Source organism: Pleurodeles waltl, chromosome 5 (genome assembly GCF_031143425.1).
Source record: "Pleurodeles waltl isolate 20211129_DDA chromosome 5, aPleWal1.hap1.20221129, whole genome shotgun sequence".
In the NCBI taxonomy this organism is placed as follows: Eukaryota; Metazoa; Chordata; class Amphibia; order Caudata; family Salamandridae; genus Pleurodeles; species Pleurodeles waltl.
The window spans coordinates 31,296,358-31,321,035 of NC_090444.1; the positions used below are offsets into that span (position 1 = coordinate 31,296,358).

The window sequence follows — 24,678 nt, forward strand, 5'->3', positions numbered from 1 at the left end:
CCCACCGCTGCACAACCAATGTAGGAGGCTGGACTGGCTTGTAGTGAGTACCAAGGGGTACTTGCACCTTGCACCAGGCCCAGTTATCCCTTATTAGTGTTTAGGGTGTCTAGCAGCTTAGGCTGATAGATAATGGTAGCTTAGCAGAGCAGCTTCGGCTGAACTAGGAGACGTGTGAAGCTACTAAGGTACCACAAGTGTCACTTGCACAATATCATAAGAAAACACAATACACAGTTATACTAAAAATAAAGGTACTTTATTTTTATGACAATATGCCAAAGTATCTTAGAGTGTACCCTCAGTGAGAGGATAGGAAATATACACAAGATATATATACACAATAGCAAAAATATGCAGTATAGTCTTAGAAAACAGTGCAAACAATGTATAGTTACAATAGGATGCAATGGGGACACATAGGGATAGGGGCAACACAAACCATATACTCCAAAAGTGGAATGCGAACCACGAATGGACCCCAAACCTATGTGACCTTGTAGAGGGTCGCCGGGACTATTAGAAAATAGTGAGAGTTAGAAAATTAGCCCTGCCAAACACCCTGAAAAGTGAGTGCAAAGTGCACTAAAGTTCCCCAAGAGACAAAGAAGTCGTGATAGAGGAATAATTCAGGAAAGACACAAACCAACAATTCAACAACTGTGGATTTCCAATCTAGGGTACCTGTGGAACAAGAGGACCAAAAATAACAAGCAAGTCGGAGATGGGCATATGCCCAGGAAATGCCAGCTGTGGGTGCAAAGAAGCTTCTACTGGACAGAAGAAGCTGAGGTTTCTGCAGGAACGAAAAGGGCTAGAGACTTCCCCTTTGGTGGACGGATCCATCTTGCCCTGGAGAGTCGTGCAGAAGTGTTTTCCCGCCAAAATAACGCAAACAAGCCTTGCTAGCTGCAAATCATGCAGTTAGTGTTTTTGGACACTGCTGTGGCCCTGGAGGGACCAGGAGGTCGCAAATTGGACCAGGAGAGCGAGGGGACGTCGAGCAAGACAAGGAATCCTCTTAGCAGCAGGTAGCACCCAGAGAAGTGCCAGAAACAGGCACTACAAGGATGCATGAAACAGTGCTCACCCGAAGTTGCACAAAGAAGTCCCACGTCGCCGGAGAACAACTTAGGAGGTCGTGCAATGCAGGTTAGAGTGCTGTGGACCCAGGCTGGACTGTGCACAAAGGATTTCCACCGGAAGTGCACGGAGGCCGGAGTAGCTGTAAAAGTCACGGTTCCCAGCAATGCAGTCTAGCGAGGTGAGGCAAGGACTTACCTCCACCAAACTTGGACTGAAGAGTCACTGGACTGTGGGGGTCACTTGGACAGAGTTGCTGGATTCAAGGGACCTCGCTCGTTGTGCTTAGAGGAGACCCAAGGGACCGGTAATGCAGCTTTTTGGTGCCTGCGGTTACAGGGGGAAGATTCCGTCGACCCACGGGAGATTTCTTCGGAGCTTGTAGTGCAGAGAGGAGGCAGACTACCCCCACAGCATGCACCACCAGGAAAACAGTCGAGAAGGCGGCAGGATCAGCGTTACAGAGTTGCAGTAGTCGTCTTTGCTACTTTGTTGCAGTGTTGCAGGCTTCCAGCGCGGTCAGCAGTCGATTCCTTGGCAGAAGGTGAAGAGAGAGATGCAGAGGAACTCGGATGAGCTCTTGCATTCGTTTTCTGAAGTTTCCCCAGAGACAGAGACCCTAAATAGCCGGAAAAGAGGGTTTGGCTACTTAGGAAAGAGGATAGGCTAGCAACACCTGATTGAGCCTATCACAAGGAGTCTCTGACGTCACCTGGTGGCACTGGCCACTCAGAGCAGTCCAGTGTGCCAGCAGCACCACTGTTTCCAAGATGGCAGAGGTCTGGAGCACACTGGAGGAGCTCTGGACACCTCCCAGGGGAGGTGCAGGTCAGGGGAGTGGTCACTCCCCTTTCCTTTGTCCAGTTTCGTGCCAGAGCAGAGGCTAAGGGGTCCCTGAACCGGTGTAGACTGGCTTATGCAGAATTGGGCACATCTGTGCCCAAGAAAGTATTTCCAGAGGCTGGGGGAGGCTACTCCTCCCCTGCCTTCACACCATTTTCCAAAGGGAGAGGGTGTAACACCTTCTCTCAGAGGAAGTCCTTTGTTCTGCCATCCTGGGGCAAGCCTGGCTTGACCCCAGGAGGGCAGAAACCTGTCTGAGGGATTGGCAGCAGCAGCAGCTGCAGTGAAACCCCAGGAAAGGCAGTTTGGCAGTACCAGGGTCTGTGCTACAGACCACTGGGATCATCGAATTGTGCCAACAATGCCAGGATGGCATAGAGGGGGCAATTCCATGATCTTAGACATGTTACATGGCCATATTCGGAGTTACCATTGTGAAGCTACATATAGGTAGTGACCTATATGTAGTGCACGCATGTAATGGTGTCCCCGCACTCACAAAGTTCAGGGAATTGGCTCTGAACAATGTGGGGGCACCTTGGCTAGTGCCAGGGTGCCCTCACACTAAGTAACTTTGCACCTAACCTTTACCAGGTAAAGGTTAGACATATAGGTGACTTATAAGTTACTTAAGTGCAGTGTAAAATGGCTGTGAAATAACGTGGACGTTATTTCACTCAGGCTGCAGTGGCAGGCCTGTGTAAGAATTGTCAGAGTTCCCTATGGGTGGAAAAAGAAATGCTGCAGCCCATATGGATCTCCTGGAACCCCAATACCCTGGGTACCTCAGTACCATATACTAGGGAATTATAAGGGTGTTCCAGTAAGCCAATGTAAATTGGTAAAATTGGTCACTAGCCTGTTAGTGACAATTTAGAAAGAAATGAGAGAGTATAACCACTGAGGTTCTGATGAGCAGAGCCTCAGTGTGACAGTTAGTCACTACACAGGTAACACATTCAGGCACACTTATGAGCACTGGGGCCCTGGTGAACAGGGTCCCAGTGACACATACAACTAAAACAAAATATATACAGTGAAAAATGGGGGTAACATGCCAGGCAAGATGGTACTTTCCTACACAACCCCCCCCCCCCCAAACGAAGGACAATAAGACTAGCCATGACCTGATGAGTCTTCATTGTCTAAGTGGAAATATCTGGAGAGTCCATCTGCATTGGAGTGGCTACTCCCAGGTCTATGTTCCACTGCATAGTCCATTCCCTGTAGGGATATGGACCACCTCAACAATTTAGGATTTTCACCTTTCATTTGTTTTAGCCAAAGTAGAGGTTTGTGGTCTGTCTGAACAATGAAGTGAGTGCCAAACAGGTATGGCCTCAACTTCTTCAGAGCCCAGACCACAGCAAAGGCCTCCCTCTCTATGGCAGACCAACGCTTTTCTCTAGGGGTCAACCTCCTACTAATAAAAGCAACAGGTTGATCCTGGCCCTCAGAATTAAGTTGTGATAGGACTGCCCCTACTCCTAATTCAGATGCATCAGTTTGGATATAGAATTTTTTAGAGTAACAAGGGCTTTTCAAGACAGGTGCAGAGCACATGGCCTGCTTCAGCTCCTCAAAAGCTTTCTGACAGTTTGCTGTCCATAATACCTTTTTAGGCATTTTCTTGGATGTGAGGTCATTAAGAGGGGCTGCAATGGAGCCATAGTTCTTAATGAACCTCCTGTAATACCCAGTGAGGCCTAGGAAGGCTCTCACCTGAGTCTGAGTGGGAGGGGGAACCCAATCAATAATTGTTTGGATTTTCCCCTGTAGTGGTGCAATCTGTTCCCCACCAACAAGGTGTCCCAGATAAACCACCTTACACTGCCCTATCTGGCACTTTGAAGCATTGATAGTGAGGCCTGCCTTTTGCAGGGCCTCCAAAACTTTCCATAGGTGGACCAGGTGATCATCCCAGCTGGAGCTAAATACAGCTATATCATCCAAATATGCTGCACTGAAAGCTTCCAGCCCTTGTAGGACTGTATTCACCAACCTCTGAAAAGTGGCAGGTGCATTTTTCAAACCAAAAGGCATTACAGTAAACTGGTAATGTCCTCCAATGGTTGAAAATGCAGTTTTAGGTTTAGCATCTTTTGACAATTTGATCTGCCAATACCCTGCAGTCAAATCAAAAGTGCTTAGATACTTGGCAGATGCCAGTGTATCTATGAGCTCATCTGCCCTGGGTATAGGGTGAGCATCAGTTTTGGTTACCAAGTTGAGACCTCTATAGTCTACACAAAACCGCATTTCCTTCTTTCCATCTTTGGAATGGGGTTTTGGTACAAGTACCACAGGAGAAGCCCATGGACTTTCAGAGTGCTCAACCACTCCTAGTTCTAACATTTTATGGACCTCTTGCTTTATGCAGTCCCTGACATGGTCAGGCTGCCTATAGATCTTACTTTTGACAGGTAAACTGTCTCCAGTATCTATAGTGTGCTCACACCAAGAAGTGGTACCTGGCACAGTAGAGAAGAGTTCAGAGAATTGATCTAGGAGATTTATGCAATGGTCTTTCTGCTCAGCAGTAAGACAATCAGCCAAAACTACACCTTCCACAAGAACATCTTGTTCTGTGGAAGAGAAGAGATCAGGTAGAGGATCACTGTCTTCTTCCTGTCCCTCATCAGTTGCCATGAGCAGGGTGAGATCAGCCCTGTCATAGTAGGGTTTCAGGCGGTTTACATGGAGTACCCTATCTGGACTCCTTGCAGTGCCTAACTCAACCAAATAGGTGACTTCACCCTTTTTCTCAACAATTGTGTGGGGTCCACTCCATTTATCTTGGAGTGCTCTTAGGGCCACAGGCTCCAAGACCCACACTTTCTGCCCTGGTTGGTACTGAACCAAAACAGCCTTCTGATCATGCCATTGCTTCTGGAGCTCTTGGCTGGCCTGAAGGTTTTTGCTGGCCTTTTTCATGTACTCAGCCATCCTGGATCTGAGGCCAAGTACATAATCCACAATATCCTGCTTAGGAGCTTTTAAAGGTTGTTCCCAACCCTCCTTTACAAGTGTGAGTGGACCCCTAACAGGGTGTCCAAAAAGAAGTTCAAAGGGGCTGAAGCCCACTCCTTTCTGGGGTGCCCTGTAGGCAAAAAGGAGGCATGGTAACAGGATATCCCATCTCCTGCAGAGTTTTTCAGGGAGACCCATAATCATGCCTTTGAGAGTTTTATTAAATCTCTCCTCCAGTCCATTTGTTTGTGGATGATAGGGTGTGGTGAACTTGTAAGTTACACCACACTCCTTCCACATGGCCTTTAAGTATGAAGACATGAAATTGCTTCCCCTGTCTGATACTACTTCCTTTGGGAAGCCCACCCTGGAAAATATTCCCAGGAGGGCCTTTGCCACTGCAGGGGCTGTAGTGGTCCTTAAAGGAATAGCTTCAGGATATCTTGTGGCATGGTCCACTACCACCAAGATTAATCTATTGCCTGAAGCAGTAGGAGGGACAAGGGGGCCAACTATGTCAACCCCTACCCTTTCAAAGGGAACCCCAACCACAGGCAGTGGAATAAGGGGTGCCTTTGGGGTGCCACCTGTCCTGCCACTGGCTTGACAGGTTTCACAGGACTTACAAAAATCTTTTGTGTCCTCAGACATCTTAGGCCAATGAAACAAGGGAACAAGTCTGTCCCAAGTTTTCATTTGTCCCAGATGCCCAGCTAGGGGAATGTCGTGGGCAAGAGTTAGGAGGAACTTTCTGTACTCCTAAGGAATCACTAATCTCCTGGCAGCTCCAGGTTTAGGATCCCTATGCTCAGTGTACAAGAGGTTGTCCTCCCAGTCAACTCTGTGAGAGTCACTGACATCCCCATTAGCCTGTTTGACAGCTTGCTGTCTTAGACCCTCTAATGTGGGACAGGTTTGCTGTGCCACACTCAGCTCCTCCCTGGCAGGCCCCCCTTCACCCAAAAGCTCAGCAGTGTCTGCTTGAAGCTCCTCTGGTGAAGGTTCTGCATAGGGAGGGAATTCTTCTTCCTCTGAAGTTGAATCCACTGTAGAGGGAGGGATAGTAGGAAGTGGTTTGCTTCCACTAGCCCTAGCTTTAGGGAGCACTTGGTCCATTGTTCCAGGATCCAAGCTTCCCTGTCCTTTTTGCTTTTTGGCCTGAGCCCTTGTCAAAGCAAAAATATGCCCTGGGATGCCCAGCATTGCTGCATGGGCCTCCAACTCCACATCTGACCAAGCTGATGTCTCCAAATCATTCCCTAATAGACAGTCTACAGTTAAATCTGAAGCTACCACAACTTTCTTTGGACCAGTAACCCCCCCCCAGTTGAGATTAACAACAGCCATGGGGTGGCTAAGTGTGTTGTTGTGAGCATCGGTTACTTGGTACTGGTGACCAAGTAGGTGTTGTTCAGGGTGGACCAGTTTCTCTATGACCATAGTCACACTGGCACCAGTGTCCCTGTAGGCCTGAACCTCAACACCATTTATTAGGGGTAGCTGCTTGTACTTATCCATATTAAGGGGACAAGCAACTAAGGTGGCTAAATCAATAGCCCCCTCAGAGACTAATACAGCCTCTGTGGCCTCCCTAACAAGGCCAACCCCAACTAAGTTACCAATGGTGAGCCCAGCTACTCCCTTGTATTGGCTATTAGTAGGTTTGCTCCCACCACCACTGCTATTAGTAGGGACACTAGGTGTAGCAGTAGGGGTTATAGTGGTAGGAGGCTTGGTGCCTTTCTTTGGACAACTGGGATCTGTTGTCCAATGGCCTTTTACTTTACATAAATAGCACCATGGTTTCTTTTCTTTGTTTTGATTAAAGGAGGATTTGGACCCACCACCCCCACCAGAGTGTTTTTGTGGGCCTGATGAAGACTCATTTTTAGATTTGTCCCCACCCTTGTCTGAAGACTTACCATCCTTCTTTTTGTTGCCATCTTTGTCACCCCCTGTATGAACTTTTCTGTTCACTCTTGTTCTGACCCATTTGTCTGCCTTCTTTCCCAATTCTTGGGGAGAGGTCAGATCAGAGTCCACCAAGTACTGGTGCAACAAATCAGACACACAATTATTAAGAATATGCTCTCTCAGGATCAAGTTATACAGGCTGTCATAATCAGTAACTTTACTGCCATGTAACCACCCCTCCAAGGCCTTCACTGAATGGTCAATGAAATCAACCCAGTCTTGTGAAGACTCCTTTTTGGTCTCTCTGAACTTTATCCTGTATTGTTCAGTGGTTAAGCCATAACCATCCAGGAGTGCATTCTTAAGTACTGTAAACATATTGGCATCACTTTCTTTCACAGTAAGGAGCCTATCCCTACCTTTTCCACTAAATGATAGCCATAGGATAGCAGCCCACTGCCTTTGAGGGACATCCTGTACAACACAGGCCCTCTCAAATGCAGCAAACCACTTGTTAATGTCATCCCCCTCCTTATAAGGGGGAACTATCTTGTGTAGATTCCTGGAATCATGCTCTTTTACAGGATGAATATGGGGAATACTGCTGCTGCCACCATGGGTTTCTAAACCCAACTTCTGTCTTTCCTTCTCTAATTCTAAAGACTGTCTATCCAAATCCAGCTGTTGCTTTTTAAGCTTCAGTCTGGTTTGTTCCACCCTCAACTTATTGAGTTCCCTTTCTAACAATCTGTCATCAGGGTTGGTGGGAGAGACATTTCTAGATACAGAGGTATGATGGGAATGAACAGAAGGAGACCTGTCCCTTACAGAGGGCACCCTAACAGCTTGGCTGACAGTGTAATGTGAGAGCACATCATCTGGATGATGTGACTCCACCTCAGTACCAACTATGCTAGACTGTCTTGTAATGGGCAGGCTAGGAACTTTCTTTCCTGAATCTTTTTCTGGGGGAGTCCCTGAATCAGATTGGGAACCATTTGCTACTTTTTCAACAGATGTGGCCCCTATGGCCTTATCTTGTTCTCTAAGCATATTAAGCAAAAATTCCAAGGAAGGATTCTTCCCTACACTCAAACCTCTCTCTATGCAGAGACTCCTTGCTCCTTTCCAGCTAAGGTGATCATATGCAATCTTAGACAGGTCAACATTTTCGCCTGTGCCAGACATTTTAGAGAGAGTTAAAGTGATAGAAAAAGAGAAAAAAGTTTGTCAGAGCTTTTAGAAAGACAGAGAAAAAAACTTTTAAAACTTTTTAGAACTTTTTAGAAAGTTTAGAAGTACTTTTCAGCACTTAGAAAAGAGTGAAAAGAGGAAATGCAAAACTTTTTGGCTATGTGTATATACACTGACCTTGTTTTGTATATTTTTCTCTTATGAAAAGTACAATGACAAGAGTGGTAAGTAGTCTCAAAGCACTTATCCCACCGCTGCACAACCAATGTAGGAGGCTGGACTGGCTTGTAGTGAGTACCAAGGGGTACTTGCACCTTGCACCAGGCCCAGTTATCCCTTATTAGTGTTTAGGGTGTCTAGCAGCTTAGGCTGATAGATAATGGTAGCTTAGCAGAGCAGCTTCGGCTGAACTAGGAGACGTGTGAAGCTACTAAGGTACCACAAGTGTCACTTGCACAATATCATAAGAAAACACAATACACAGTTATACTAAAAATAAAGGTACTTTATTTTTATGACAATATGCCAAAGTATCTTAGAGTGTACCCTCAGTGAGAGGATAGGAAATATACACAAGATATATATACACAATAGCAAAAATATGCAGTATAGTCTTAGAAAACAGTGCAAACAATGTATAGTTACAATAGGATGCAATGGGGACACATAGGGATAGGGGCAACACAAACCATATACTCCAAAAGTGGAATGCGAACCACGAATGGACCCCAAACCTATGTGACCTTGTAGAGGGTCGCCGGGACTATTAGAAAATAGTGAGAGTTAGAAAATTAGCCCTGCCCAAGACCCTGAAAAGTGAGTGCAAAGTGCACTAAAGTTCCCCAAGAGACAAAGAAGTCATGATAGAGGAATAATTCAGGAAAGACACAAACCAACAATTCAACAACTGTGGATTTCCAATCTAGGGTACCTGTGGAACAAGGGGACCAAGTCCAAAAATAACAAGCAAGTCGGAGATGGGCATATGCCCAGGAAATGCCAGCTGTGGGTGCAAAGAAGCTTCTACTGGACAGAAGAAGCTGAGGTTTCTGCAGGAACGAAAAGGGCTAGAGACTTCCCCTTTGGTGGACGGATCCATCTTGCCCTGGAGAGTTGTGCAGAAGTGTTTTCCCGCCAAAATAACGCAAACAAGCCTTGCTAGCTGCAAATCATGCAGTTAGTGTTTTTGGACACTGCTGTGGCCCTGGAGGGACCAGGAGGTCGCAAATTGGACCAGAAGAGAGAGGGGACGTCGAGCAAGACAAGGATTCCTCTTAGCAGCAGGTAGCACCCAAAGAAGTGCCAGAAACAGGCACTACAAGGATGCATGAAACAGTGCTCACCCGAAGTTGCACAAAGAAGTCCCACGTCGCCGGAGAACAACTTAGGAGGTCGTGCAATGCAGGTTAGAGTGCTGTGGACCCAGGCTGGACTGTGCACAAAGGATTTCCACCGGAAGTGCACGGAGGCCGGAGTAGCTGTAAAAGTCACGGTTCCCAGCAATGCAGTCTAGCGAGGTGAGGCAAGGACTTACCTCCACCAAACTTGGACTGAAGAGTCACTGGACTGTGGGGGTCACTTGGACAGAGTTGCTGGATTCGAGGGACCTCGCTCGTCGTGCTTAGAGGAGACCCAAGGGACCAGTAATGCAGCTTTTTGGTGCCTGCGGTTACAGGGGGAAGATTCCGTCGACCCACGGGAGATTTCTTCGGAGCTTGTAGTGCAGAGAGGAGGCAGACTACCCCCACAGCATGCACCACCAGGAAAACAGTCGAGAAGGCGGCAGGATCAGCGTTACAGAGTTGCAGTAGTCGTCTTTGCTACTTTGTTGCAGTGTTGCAGGCTTCCAGCGCGGTCAGCAGTCGATTCCTTGGCAGAAGGTGAAGAGAGAGATGCAGAGGAACTCGGATGAGCTCTTGCATTCGTTATCTGAAGTTTCCCCAGAGACAGAGACCCTAAATAGCCGGAAAAGAGGGTTTGGCTACTTAGGAAAGAGGATAGGCTAGCAACACCTGAAGGAGCCTATCACAAGGAGTCTCTGACGTCACCTGGTGGCACTGCCCACTCAGAGCAGTCCAGTGTGCCAGCAGCACCTCTGTTTCCAAGATGGCAGAGGTCTGGAGCACACTGGAGGAGCTCTGGACACCTCCCAGGGGAGGTGCAGGTCAGGGGAGTGGTCACTCCCCTTTCCTTTGTCCAGTTTCGCGCCAGAGCAGGGGCTAAGGGGTCCCTGAACTGGTGTAGACTGGCTTATGCAGAATTGGGCACATCTGTGCCCAAGAAAGCATTTCCAGAGGCTGGGGGAGGCTACTCCTCCCCTGCCTTCACACCATTTTCCAAAGGGAGAGGGTGTAACACCTTCCCTCAGAGGAAGTCCTTTGTTCTGCCATCCTGGGACAAGCCTGGCTTGACCCCAGGAGGGCAGAAACCTGTCTGAGGGGTTGGCAGCAGCAGTAGCTGCAGTGAAACCCCAGGAAAGGCAGTTTGGCAGTACCAGGGTCTTTGCTACATACCACTGGGATCATCGAATTGTGCCAACAATGCCAGGATGGCATAGAGGGGGCAATTCCATGATCTTAGACATGTTACATGGCCATATTCGGAGTTACCATTGTGAAGCTACATATAGGTAGTGACCTATATGTAGTGCACGCGTGTAATGGTGTCCCCGCACTCACAAAGTTCAGGGAATTGGCTCTGAACAATGTGGGGGCACCTTTGCTAGTGCCAGGGTGCCCTCACACTAAGTAACGTTGCACCTAACCTTTACCAGGTAAAGGTTAGACATATAGGTGACTTAAAAGTTACTTAAGTGCAGTGTAAAATGGCTGTGAAATAACGTGGACGTTATTTCACTCAGGCTGCAGTGGCAGGCCTGTGTAAGAATTGTCAGAGTTCCCTATGGGTGGAAAAAGAAATGCTGCAGCCCATATGGATCTCCTGCAACCCCAATACCCTGGGTACCTCAGTACCATATACTAGGGAATTATAAGGGTGTTCCAGTAAGCCAATGTAAATTGGTAAAATTGGTCACTAGCCTGTTAGTGACAATTTAGAAAGAAATGAGAGAGCATAACCACTGAGGTTCTGATTAGCAGAGCCTCAGTGAGACAGTTAGTCACTACACAGGTAACACATTCAGGCACACTTATGAGAACTGGGGCCCTGGTGAACAGGGTCCCAGTGACACATACAACGAAAACAACATATATACAGTGAAAAATGGGGGTAACATGCCAGGCAAGATTGTACTTTCCTACAGGACGCCATTACACGCTTGCACTACATATAGGTCAATACCTATATGTAGCTTCACAATGGCAACTCCGAATATGGCCATGTAAGGTGTCTAAGATCATGGAATTGTCCCCCATTCCAATTCTGGTATTGGGGAGCCAATTCCATGCATCCTGGGGGCTCCACCATGGACCCCCAGTACTGCCAAACCAGCTCTCTCAGGCTTGCACTGCAGCTACAGCTGCTGCCACCTCACAGACAGGGTTCTGCCCACCTGGAGTCATAGCAGCTCAATCCCAGGAAGGCAGAACAAAGCATTTCCTTTGGGAGGAGGGTGTTACACCCTCTCCCTTTGGAAATTGGTGTTACAGGCTTGGGAGGGGTAGCCTCCCAGAGCCTCTGGAAATGCTTTGAAGGGCACAGATGGTGTCCTCCTTGCATAAGCCAGTCTACACCGGTTCAGGGACCCCAAGTCCCTGCTCTGGCATGAAACTGGACAAAGGAAAGGGTACTGACCACCTCCCTGTCCATCACCACCCCAGGGGTGGTGCCCAGAGCACCTCCAGAGTGTCCCAAACTTCAGCAATCTTGTTTTCCAAGGTGTGGGGACACTCTGGAGGCCTCTGACTGGCCAGTGCCAGCAGGTGATGTCAGAGACCCCTCCTGATAGGTGCATACCTGGCTAGGTAGCCAATCCCCCTCTCAGGGCTATTTAGGGTCTCTCCTGTGGGTTTCTCTTCAGATTCTGTTTGCAAGTTTCCAACAGGAATCCTCTGCAACTACTACTTCATCCTCTAACCTCAGGTCGACCGCAGACTGCTCCAGGAACAACAAAGTATCCAGAAGGGCTACTTTTCCTCTGCAACTTCACCTCCAGCCAGCAACTTAAACCGTTTCCATGGTGTGCACGCTCTGCGGACTCCCTGTCTTCACCCTGCACCAGAAGGACTGAAGAAATCTACCATGGAGTGACAGAGTCACTTCCCTGCTCCAGCAGGCACCTTCTAAGACAATGACTAGTTCTCTCGGACTCCTCTCCTGATGACGAGCATGCTCCTTGGAACACAGGTCATGGACCCCTTCAACACAGACTGTCCTAAAGTCCTGCTGTGCAAATATGGAGGAGGTAAGAGCTTGTCTTCCCCATTTGCGACAGTACCCCTGTGCACCGTGTCATCTTCACCTCCTAAGCCCTGTGTGCACTATTTGCAAGAATCCTTCGTGCACATCCAGTCCCAGGTCCACAACAATCTATCCTGCGATGCTCAACTCGCTGAGTTTTTCTTGGCAGCGTGGGACATTCTTTTGTAATGCTGCAACAACCGCAATTTGGCACATTCTTTGTCCCCGTGACCTGGGACCTCCATGGGTGCTGCCTGCTCATCTGTGGGTTCCCTCCAGTGTTGGGAGCCCCCTCTGCCTCCTCAGTCCGAGTTGATGACCCCAGGTCCCTCCTGGGTCCAGGCAGCGCCACTTTGACGCAATCCGCAACATTGCTTCAACCAAGGCTTGTTGGAAAAATCCAGTGCAGAAACTCACCTGCATCCAACATCTCCATGTGGGACATCCATTTTATCATGCAGGACTCCGCAGCCATCTTCCTTTGTGCTTTTCTGCAGTCCTCTTCAAACCAGAGACTCCTCCTTTGCTCCATCTTCTAGGTTGGAAGGAGCTCCTGTCCTTCCTGGAATCTTCTGCGACTTATGAACTTGGTCTCCTCTCTTTACAGGTGTTCAGGTCCAGGAATTCACCATTTGTTGTTTGCAATCTTGCATGGTTCTTGCAGTAACTCTAATCATGACTTGTAGTGTGTCCTAAAGAAACTTGCAGTACTTTACTCCTACTTTCCTGGGCTCTGGGATAGGTATTTTACTCGCCTTTGTGTTTTTCTTACTCTCCCAGCAATTCTCTACAAACTACACTTGTCTAGGGGGAAATTAGTGACTTGTGTTCCACTTTCTTTTTATATGGTTTGTGTTGCCCTAGACCTATTTTCTCCTATTGCATTCTATAGTATTTTCTATTGTTTGCACTATCCTATGTCTAATTAGTTACCTTATTTTGATGTCTATTGTATATATTGTGTATAATACTTACCTGCAGAAGGACTAGTGCCTGTAATATATTTTTGGCCTTGTGTCACTAAAATAAACTACCTTTATTTTTGGTAACACTGAGTATTGTCTTTACTTGTGTATAAGTACTGTGTAACTATTGTGGTATTGCAGGAACTTTGCATGTCTCCTAGTTCAGCCTAAGCTGCTCTGCTACAGCTACCTCTATCAGCCTAAGCTGCTAGAACACTACTACATTTCACTAATAATGGATAACTGGACCTGTTATAAGGTGTAAGTACCCAAGGTACCCACTACAAACCAGGCGAGCCTCCTATAGATTCCACCAACAAGCCTTAGTAAACGCAAAACTTGTGTTTAGTGAAAAATGGCTCTGCCCCGGCCCAGGAAGGAGAGGGTTGACTCAAGGCCAGGCATCACGCACAGGAGTCCTACAGCGTGGGGACTAAGGAGTTGCAAATGGTGGTCATCGCAACACTACACAAAGGGATCCCATTCTACTGAGGAACAGCTCGCAGAGCTGAGAGTCACAGGATAGAGTGCTGGGGACCTGGGCTACACTGTGCATGAAGGATTTCTTGAAGAAGCGCACACAAGCCAGAGGAGCTGTAAAAAACGTGCTGCAGAGGGGAACTGTCTGGCACAGGAAGGCAAGCTCTTACCTCCACTAAATTTGGGCAGCTGGACCTTTGGACAGTGAAGGTCACTTTACTCCACCACCTGTGTTCCAGGGTCCACGCTCGTTGTCGGGAGAGGGGACCCAGAGTACCAGTCGTCACTGCAGAGAGGTGCCTGATGAAGCAGGGAAGTGACTCCTTCACTTCACAGGAGATTCCTTCGGTTCTTCTGGTGCAAGATGAAGACAGGCAGCAGGACTATCTTCGCATCAGCCCCAGATCTTGTATTACAATCAGATGCAAGTCTCCTGGGTTGGGGGGCCAATTGTGGTACAATCTCGACTGGAGGCTCATGGTCTCGAGAGGAGTCAACACTGCACATAAACTGTTTGGAGACGCTTGCCGGCTCCTTTGCAATCAGAAGCCTTGCAAGAGACAAAGTTTCCTGTTCTGTTCTTCTCAGAATGGACAACATTTCAGTGGTTTGTTATATCAATCGCTTGGGAGGCACAAAATCCAAGCCTTTAGCGGAATTGGCAAAAGGGTTCTGAGAATTCTGTCTCCAAAACAGGATCTCAGTTCAAGCTGAGTATTTACCGGGCAACCTCAACGTTGTTGCGGATTGGTACTCTCGCCATTTCCAGGACTCCATCGACTGGATGCTCAATGTGCAGGTCTTCAACAGCATTCTCCACAAATGGGGTCCCTTAGACATAGATCTTTTTGCATCACGTCTCAATGCACAACTCCCGAAATTCTTCAGCTGGCATCCGGATCCGCTAGCTCTAGCATTCGATGCTTTCTCTCAAGACTGGTCATCTTCCTTCAATTACGCCTTTCCTCCCTTCATTTTGATTTCCAGGGTTCTGGCTCAGGTCAGACGCCAGAAGGCCTCAATAGTACTCATAGTTCCCTTCTGGCACTCCCAGGTGTGGTTTCCCTCTCTCCTGGAACTGTCGATAGAACCTCCATTCTTGCTTCCCCCGATCCCAGACCTTTTAACCAATCCTCAAGGTCTATGCCACAATCTAATTCTCCAGAATGCTCTCACCCTCTCAGCCTGGAAAATCTCAGGGAATCCCAACTTGGCGCTTCTATTTCGACAGAAGCTTCAAATTTCTTGGACTTGGCAAGAGCTCCAGGAACAAGGAAAGCATTTAGATCAGCTTGGGCTCTCTGGCATAGCTGGTGTGTGGGAAAACAGGTTGATCCCTTTACAGTAAATATAACAATGATTATTAATTTTCTGGCAGCAGAAGCTTGCAAAGGTAAATCGTTCCGTACCATCAACCTGTATAGGTAGGCTATTTCTTCATCACATTCTTTTTTCCAGGGCAAACCTATCGGAGAACACCCCTTGGTGTGTCGCCTTTTAAAGGGAGTAACATTTTCAAATCCTCCAAAACCGAAATATAGTTTGTTATGGGATGTTAATACTGTGCTAAAATTGTTTGTGTCCTGGCCGGACAATACTTTGTTATCATTGAAACAGCTTTCCGCTAAACTGAGCATGCTTTTATGTCTAGTGTCTTTCAAACGTTTCTCTGATGTTAGAGCTTTGGAAATTACAGCTCATCAGTTTACACCCTCTGGTGTTTTGTTTAATGTGTTTAGGCGTACAAAAACTATTTTTTCTTCAGTTTTTTATCCCTTTTTTCCAGATCACCCTAAACTTTGTGTAGGTCAATGATTAAATGTTTATGAACAACAGACAACCGGTCTGAGGAATTCCTCGTCTACCCAGCTCCTGATTTCTTTCAGGAAACCTTTCATGAAAGGTAAGTAGGTAAGTCCCTAGTAAAGTGCACTAGAGGGGCCCTGAGCCTGTAAATCAAATGCTACTAGTGGGCCTGCAGCACTGGTTGTGTCACCCACATGAGTAGCCCTGTAAACATGTCTCAGACCTGCCACTGCAGTGTCGGTGTGTGCAGTCTTGCACTGCCAATTCGACTTGGCAAGTATACCCATTTGCCAGGCCCAAACCTTACCTTTTTATACCTGTAACGCACCCCTAAGGTAGGCCCTAGGTAGCCGCATGGGCAGGGTGCAGTGTATGTTAAAGGTGGGGCATGTACTTATGTGTTTTACATGTTGTGACAGTGAAATACTGCCAAATTCGGCTTTCACTGTTGCAAGGGCTATCTCTCTCATACGTTAACATGGGGGGCTGCCTTTAAATATCCTTAAAGTGAGGATTCCCTTTGGGAGCAGATACACATGTGGAGTTTGAGGACTCAGAAATCACAATTTTAAAATACATATTTTAGTAAAGTTGGTTTTTGGATTGTGTGTTTGAAAATGCCACTTTTATAAAGTATGCATTTTCTTGCTTAAACCATTCTGTGACTCTGCTTGTTTGCGGATTCCCTGTCTGGGTCAGTTTGACAGGGCTGTTGACACCTCTCTTCTAGACAGAGACACAAAGGGAGCTGTGGTGTAGCCTGCATATTCTGATTGGTCATCTGGGCTGAGGGGACCGGAGGAGTGGTCACTTACACCTGAAAGGGTTGTGCCTGTCCTCACACAATGCAGTCTAAAACCCACTGGTGTGTTTCTGAGCCCTGTCCTGGGCAAGGCAGGATCTTGAAAACAACAGAGACTTCTCTTTGAAGTAGGGCTATTTTAAAGGTGGAAAGGGGTATAAAACCCCCCGAAAATTAGATTACTTCAAGGATTCAAGAGGAACCTCTACCTGGAGAAGAGCTGAAGAGCTGATGAGAAGTGCTGCCCTGGACTGTGATTGTGCTGTGTTGGGCTGTCCTGCAGTTGCTGCTTCTGCCTGTGCAAGGAGACAGAGACTGGACTTTGTTTTATTCCTGCTTGAGAAGTAACTCCAAGGGCTTGGAGTAGAGCTTGCCTTCTGTTTTGAAGCCTCAGAGATAGCAAAGGTTTTACCAACCAGACCTGAGTCTACTTGCTGTGGACTAGCTTGTCAGAGGGTGCCATTCCAATTTCTGGACACCGAGAAGTGAATTCCTGGGCACCTGGACAAAAAGCAGTCTAACGACGTTGGACGATACCGTGCGACTTTGCAAAGGATGCCGCTTCCCAGGACCGCGACGCCGCTTGCCCCGAGGCCGTGGACCTTGCTGCGTGTGACGCCAACAACCGTGTGATCTGATGCCACTACCCTGGAAGCACAATGCTGCCTGCCCAGAGGCCGTGGACCTGGTAGAAATCTAACTACACTGTAGGCCTCGTGTCACTGCAACTGCTGATCCTGCCTGATTTCGCTGTCACTGGAGTGTCATAAGTCCAACGTCCGTGATGACCTGACGCAATCGCAGCACCTGTGGCCCTGTGATGTCATTGCGATCAAGTGAGGTCACCCCGCAACATCGTGACTCCGCCGCACTTCGCATCTGTCGGAACAAAGGGATCGACTTTGCATCTGATGCCGCTTCACCTCCACTGCCCTGTAGTGAGGACCTGATGCCGTTGTACGACACTGCTGTCCTTCTGCCCTGTGGCATGGGAGCCAACGCCGCATTGGACCTAGGGATGCCGATCTCCCCGACACCGGCCTGTGTTCTACTCGTTTCTTAATGTACTGTACCTGGGGTCGAACTACTCCGTAAATGGCATTGCATAATACCAACTTACAGTATTTTTACCTCGAGGCACTGTTTTCATGCTTTTAAATGCTAAATTCATATTTTTAACTGTATATTGTGGATTTTTATTGTATTTAGTCTTGTTTTGTTTAGATAAATATTACCTATTTTTCTAAACCTGTGTTGTGTCATTTTGTAGTGTTTTCACTGTATTACTGTGTGTGTTGGTAGAAATACTGGCACACGCATGGTGGCAATAGGGGGACACAGAGGGTGGCAACAAAAGTGGTGCTGCACTGGATGCAGTGCCACTTTTCTTAAATTCTGCCCGTAGACTTTACATATACCTGGAGTAGTAGCTATACTGAGGAAGACTCTAAACAGTAATGGATAAACCAAAACTTTGACCCCTTGCACCTGGTACTGTGGTTGCAGAGGGACCCTCCCAGAGCACAAAAACATTTTTTCCTTTGAATTTTTGGTGGACATCATGGCAAATCCGTGGATCTGTCCAATATAAAAAAAAGAGAAGCATGGACTCCTGCGCTTCTTTTAGAGAAGCCCCAGGGTGGACCAAGTCCCAGGGGCATTATAATTTTGAATGCGGGGCTGTCCCCTCCCTGGGACACAAATCAAAAACAGTGCGGGCCCAACCAGCTCCCTGCAGCCCCAGGACCGCCACCTCCCTGGGGCTTCATTCCAATACATTGAAGAGGGGGCTGTGTGCCCCCCACAGCCTCGGGAACTGTCACCTCCTTGTGACTTGATGCAATACATTGTGGGGGACCGCCCAGCCACCCTGCAGCCCCAAGGACTACCACCTTCCCAGGGCTAAATTCAAATATACTCCAGGGGAGGCCTTGCGGACCCCGTGAGGCCCTGGGGACCACCACCTACCCAGGGCTTCATTCCAATTCATTGTGGAGGGGCACCTGGCCCTCCTGCAGCCCCAGAGACCATCACCTTCCCGGGGCTTCATTCCAATACACTGCAGGGGGGCTTCCCAACCCTTAACAGCTCCAGGGGCCACCACCTCCCTGGGGCTGTAATGAAATACATGGCCCCCCCCGCAGTCCCAGGGACAACACCTCCCCTGGGCTACAATAAAAGAGTGAAGGGTGTCTTTTTCGGACCCGCATTCCTGGGGACCACTATCTCCCTGGGGTAATGCTTGTTGAAAGGGGGCCGTGTGGCCACCCTAATAGAGCTAATAATGGCCATGGGGACTACCACCCCCCAGGGATGACACCTGTTATGTTCCAGAGTGCCCACCCTTAGGACATAGCTGTTTGCTGTGGCTTGGTGAGAGCTTAGAGCTCCCACCAAGTCAGAGAAAACACTCCGCTCGGATGAAGTGAGAGCTCTCAAACGGCGAAGGTGTCCTCTGTTTCCCTGCCCGCAGAGACGCAGGCATGGAATCAGAGGAAACATTGCTCTCAGAGAGCGGGAGCTGCTTTAACACAATTTTAAATGTACCAAACAATTTTAAATGTACCAAACCATAGAAATTTACCTGTTATAGTTAGAGTTATCTCAGGTAGCTATAACCTGTGCCCTGAGGTAACTAAAACCTGTGCCTTTACCATGCACTGCTAATTACCGCAAAAATTATGGTACTCAAGGCATCTTTGATAACGTAATTGATAATATCATGTAATATTTGGAGTAAACGTTTTGATGAAAAAACTGTACATGGCGGGGTGCAAGTTATACCTACCTTAGGGCACAAGTTATAGTTACTTGAGATAAGTCTAACTATAAAAATTGAACTTCTACGGTTTGGTAGTTTTACAATTATGAGCCTAACAATAACATCCCTGTAACGTTTGTTTTTGTGTTCAAGAGAATTTATCTGCGTTTTTTTTTATTCTATTTCCTATGATCTCCCTTTAATCTTTGCTTTTTCAGTGAGTTATGGTTCACATTGGGTTTGGCTTGAGGATAGTTGACCAGATCTCGTAGGGAACTAAATTGTTTGATATGCATTAATTTCAACATATGCATTAACCTCTAAAGACCTGAGTGTAGAATTAAGTTTTGTGATTTTATACAGGAGTGTGACATCTATGAAATGGGTGATCGTTAGTGTATCTTGAGTGAGAACCTGAATTAGGAGCATCTACAATTATGATGGGTAAGTATGTAGCCGTGCACTTCCTTTAGGGTAATAACACTTTTATAGGACATCATCAATATAGAAAACATAAGAACATAACGTTGAATTGACGGCATGTCTAAATAGCATAATTCAGTAGGGCACTTGTTCTGTTTTTTCTGGGTGGTGAGATATACTGATATTTTGTAACATGATGTGGGACATCTATAAAGCAAAATAGAAAATCTTCAAAACAAAGTGTTGATAAATATTATAAAATTCCACTTACTTGCAGAAAAGTCATCACTCGGTGGTATTATCACAGTCCCTTAAAGTCCAAGGTTTGCCTGGAGGGATGTACAAAAGTAACAATTACATGTCTGTAACTGCCCAGAGGGAAAGTCAACATTATTATGAGCTACAAATTACTTTAAGATTATATGATGTAAATGATAAACGTATCTGTGAAAATGAAACACATTCTCTAATAAAGATCTGTTACATTAGTTTGTAAATATAAAAATATGTTGCCAGTTTATCTCATACATAACCATGCAATGTAGCAAGCGCCCCTCATTGGGGGGACACAGGTTGCGTTTGATGGTATGAGTATGTGAAGGGAGGGCAGAATAAGACGGGGTTTGAAGATATGCTTTCTTTCCACTGGCTTATGTGCTTCTCAACATTTAGTTTTCATTTAGTGAAGTGTCATGTGTGCCAGGCTCTATTGTAGTAAATCATGTATCACATACAGGACAAACCTGGTGCATGCCAGCATGACCATGTGTGTCAGGGCCTATTATAGTAGATCATGTATCACATACAGGACAAGCCTGGAGTATGCCAGCATGACCATGTGTGCCAGGGTCTATTATAGTAAATCATGTATCACATACAGGACAACCCTACGTGTATGCCAGCATGACCATGTGTGCCAGGGTCTATTATAGTAAATCACATACAAGACAAGCCTACGTGTATGCCAGCATGACCATGTGTGCCAGGGTCTATTATAATAAATCACATATCACATACAGGACAACCCTACGTGTATGCCAGCATGACCATGTGTGCCAGGGTCTATTATAGTAAATATCATGTATCACATACAGGACAAACCTGGTGCATGCCAGCATGACCATGTGTGTCAGGGCCTATTATAGTAGATCATGTATCACATACAGGACAAGCCTGGAGTATGCCAGCATGACCATGTGTGTCAGGGCCTATTATAGTAAATCACGTATCACATACAGGACAACCCTACGTGTATGCCAGAATGACCATGTGTGCCAGGGCCTGTTATAATAAATCACATATCACATACAGCACAACCCTACGTGTATGCCAGCATGACCATGTGTGCCAGGGTCTATTATAGTAAATCATGTATCACATACAGGACAACCCTACGTGTATGCCAGCATGACCATGTGTGCCAGGGTCTATTATAGTAAATCACATACAAGACAAGCCTACGTGTATGCCAGCATGACCATGTGTGCCAGGGTCTATTATAATAAATCACATATCACATACAGGACAACCCTACGTGTATGCCAGCATGACCATGTGTGCCAGGGTCTATTATAGTAAATATCATGTATCACATACAGGACAAGCATGGTGTATGCCAGCATGACCATGTGTGCCAGGCTCTATTATAGTAAATCACGTATCACATACAGGACAAGCCCGGTGTATGCCAGCATGACCATGTGTGCCAGGCTCTTTTATAGTAAATCACGTATCACATACAGGACAAGCCCGGTGTATGCCAGCATGACCATGTGTGCCAAGGCCTATTATAGTAAATCACATATCACATACAGGACAACCCTACGTGTATGCCAGCATGACCATGTGTGCCAGGGTCTATTATAATAAATCACATATCACATACAGGACAACCCTACGTGTATGCCAGCATGACCATGTGTGCCAGGGCCTATTATAGTAAATCACATACAGGACAACCCACTTGTATGCCAGCATGGCCATGTGTGCCAGGGTCTATTATAGTAAATCACATACAAGACAAGCCTACGTGTATGCCAGCATGACCATGTGTGCCAGGGTCTATTATAATAAATCACATATCACATACAGGACAACCCTACGTGTATGCCAGCATGACCATGTGTGCCAGGGTCTATTATAGTAAATCATGTATCACATACAGGACAAGCATGGTGTATGCCAGCATGACCATGTGTGCCAGGCTCTATTATAGTAAATCACGTATCACATACAGGACAAGCCCGGTGTATGCCAGCATGACCATGTGTGCCAGGCTCTTTTATAGTAAATCACGTATCACATACAGGACAAGCCCGGTGTATGCCAGCATGACCATGTGTGCCGGGGCCTATTATAGTAAATCACGTATCACATACAGGACAACCCTACGTGTATGCCAGCATGACCATGTGTGCCAGGCTCTATTATAGTAAATCACGTATCACATACAGGACAAGCCCACGTGTATGCCAGCATGACCATGTGTGCCAGGGTCTATTATAGAAAATCACGTATCACATACAGGACAAGCCCGGTGTATGCCAGCATGACCATGTGTGCCAGGACCTATTATAGTAAATCACATACAGGCAAGCCTACGTCTATGCCAGCATGACCATGTGTGCCAGGGTCTATTATAGTAAATCACATATCACATACAGGACAAGCATGGTGTATGCCAGCATGACCATGTGTGCCAGGCTCTATTATAGTAAATCACGTATCACATACAGGACAAGCCCGGTGTATGCCAGCATGACCATGTGTGCCAGGCTCTATTATAGTAAATCACATACAGGACAAGCCTACGTGTATGCCAGCATGACCATGTGTGCCGGGGCCTATTATAGTAAATCACGTATCACATACAGGACAGGCCTGGTGTATGCCAGCATGACCATGTGTGCCAGGCTCTATTATAGTAAATCATGTATCACATACAGGACAAGCATGATGTATGCCAGCATGACCATGTGTGCCAGGCTCTATTATAGTAAATCACGTATCACATACAGGACAAGCCCGGTGTATGCCAGCATGACCATGTGTGCCGGGGCCTATTATAGTAAATCACGTATCACATACAGGACAAGTCTACGTGTATGCCAGCATGACCATGTGTTTCAGGGCCTATTATAGTAGATCATGTATCACATACAGGACAAGCCTGGTGTATGCCAGCATGACCATGTGTGCCGGGGCCTATTATAGTAAATCGCATACAGGACAACCCTACGTGTATGCCAGCATGGCCATGTGTGCCAGGGCCTATTATAGTAAATCAATCATACAAGACAAGACTTCAGTTGTTTGTGTTACACATAAGAACCCAGAAAGCAAACTAACTGCTTGAATGATAATGCTAACCAATGGGTGCTCTATTGACAGGGTTTCTATTTAGAAACTCCATGTATTCTGACAATATTCAAATAAACATGGCACCAAAAATAAGATGACCTTTCAGAGATCTGCCCAGGAATGAAAGAGGAGAAATTGTATTAGTTTCCTCTTCTTGTATGTGCTTCTGCAAAAAGGAATTGCTTGTACATTATTGTGGCATAAGCAACACCTCCCAGCTCCACACAACACCAATAGTGGTAAATGAATAAAGCTACTGGTGCAGGTGTGGGTTAAGACACACAGAGCAGTTGCTGAGGTGACATGCTAAAAACTGAGGGGCATATTTATACTCTGCTTGCGCCGAATGTGCGTCAAAAATCTTGACGCACATTCGGCGCAAACCCTGCCCCATATTTATACTATGACGCCCAACCCCGCTGACGTCAAAATCCGACCATGTGCGTCATTTTTTGGAAGGGGATACGTGGCTTGCATTATTGATATGCAAGGTAGGCGTTCCCTTCCAAAAAATGACATTAAGGTCTGTGCGCCTTCTTTATACTCTGGTGTCATTTTGACGCACAGGAGGGGGCGGGCCTTAAAAAACAGCGCCCAGCCTGATGGGCGCTTTTTTTTAACACCTGGCTCAGGGCAGGCGTTAAGGGACCTGTGGGCTCGGAAGGAGCCCGGAGGTGCCCTCCCATGCCCCCAGGGACACCCCCTGCAACCCTTGCCCATCCCAGGAGGACACCCAAGGATGGAGGGACCCATCCCAGGGAAGGAAAGGTAAGTTCTGGTAAGTATATTTTTTAATTTTTTTAAGTGGCATAGGGGGGCCTGATTTGGGCCCCCCTACATGCCACTATGCCCAATGACCATGCCCCGGGGACATAGGTCCCCTGGGCATGGCCTTTGGGCAAGGGGGCATGACTCCTGTCTTTGCTATGACAGGAGTCATGCCAATGGGGATTGTGCGTAAAAAAAAATGGTGCAAGTCAGGTGTGAGGCCTGATTTTTGCCTCAGACCTGACTTGCACCACTTTTTGACGCACAATCCCCATTTTCCCATACGCCGGCGCTGCCTAGTGCGAGTCATTTTTTTTTACGCGTACCAGTCCGCAGCGCCGGCTAACGTCATTCCATAAATAAGGCGCCCGCATGGCGCGTTGGAATGGCGTTAGCCGGCGGTAACATTTTTGACGCACAACTGTCAAAAAGTATAAATATGGCCCTGAATTCCAAATGCGGACCCAATGGCAACATAAGGTATGTGAGGAAACTATACATGGCATAATTTCAGTTTAGTAAATTAAATCAATCACAGTTAAACAGCTGATAACATTTTAGGCCCTTTCGTTGGTATTTGGACTGAGGGATGTGTAATAAAATATCACTGTGTCTCTTTAATGTTTGCCCCAGTTTGTGAAATAACTGCTAAATTGCTTATGATAATTGGAATCCTTCAGCTACACAGGACATCAGTGGTTCCCAACCTTTTGACTTCTGTGGACCCCTCCTTTACCAATACTGGAACCCGGGGACCCTCCCTGAATCATTATTGGAATCCAGGGACCCCCACTGCGTCATCACTGAAAGCTGGGGACCGAATCTGTTAATATTATTGAATTTTCTAAGCAGTCCGGGACCCCCTGTGGAGGCTTTGCGGACCCCCAAGGGGTCCCCGGACCACAGCTTGGGAACCACCATTCTAGATTATTGCAATATAAATAATACAT

At 46.9% G+C, this 24,678-nt stretch overlaps 1 long non-coding RNA gene across 1 annotated transcript in view; it reads right to left on the bottom strand.

The window, feature by feature from the left end:
• The window catches only part of LOC138297192 (uncharacterized), a 66,860-nt gene extending 46,924 nt beyond the window's left edge, over positions 1 to 19,936 (bottom strand). Inside the window, exon 1 of the long non-coding RNA XR_011203926.1 lies at positions 19,872 to 19,936. This is a non-coding gene — a long non-coding RNA (uncharacterized lncRNA). The remainder of the gene's footprint in view (positions 1 to 19,871) is intronic.
• Positions 19,937 to 24,678: the final 4,742 nt, after the last annotated feature.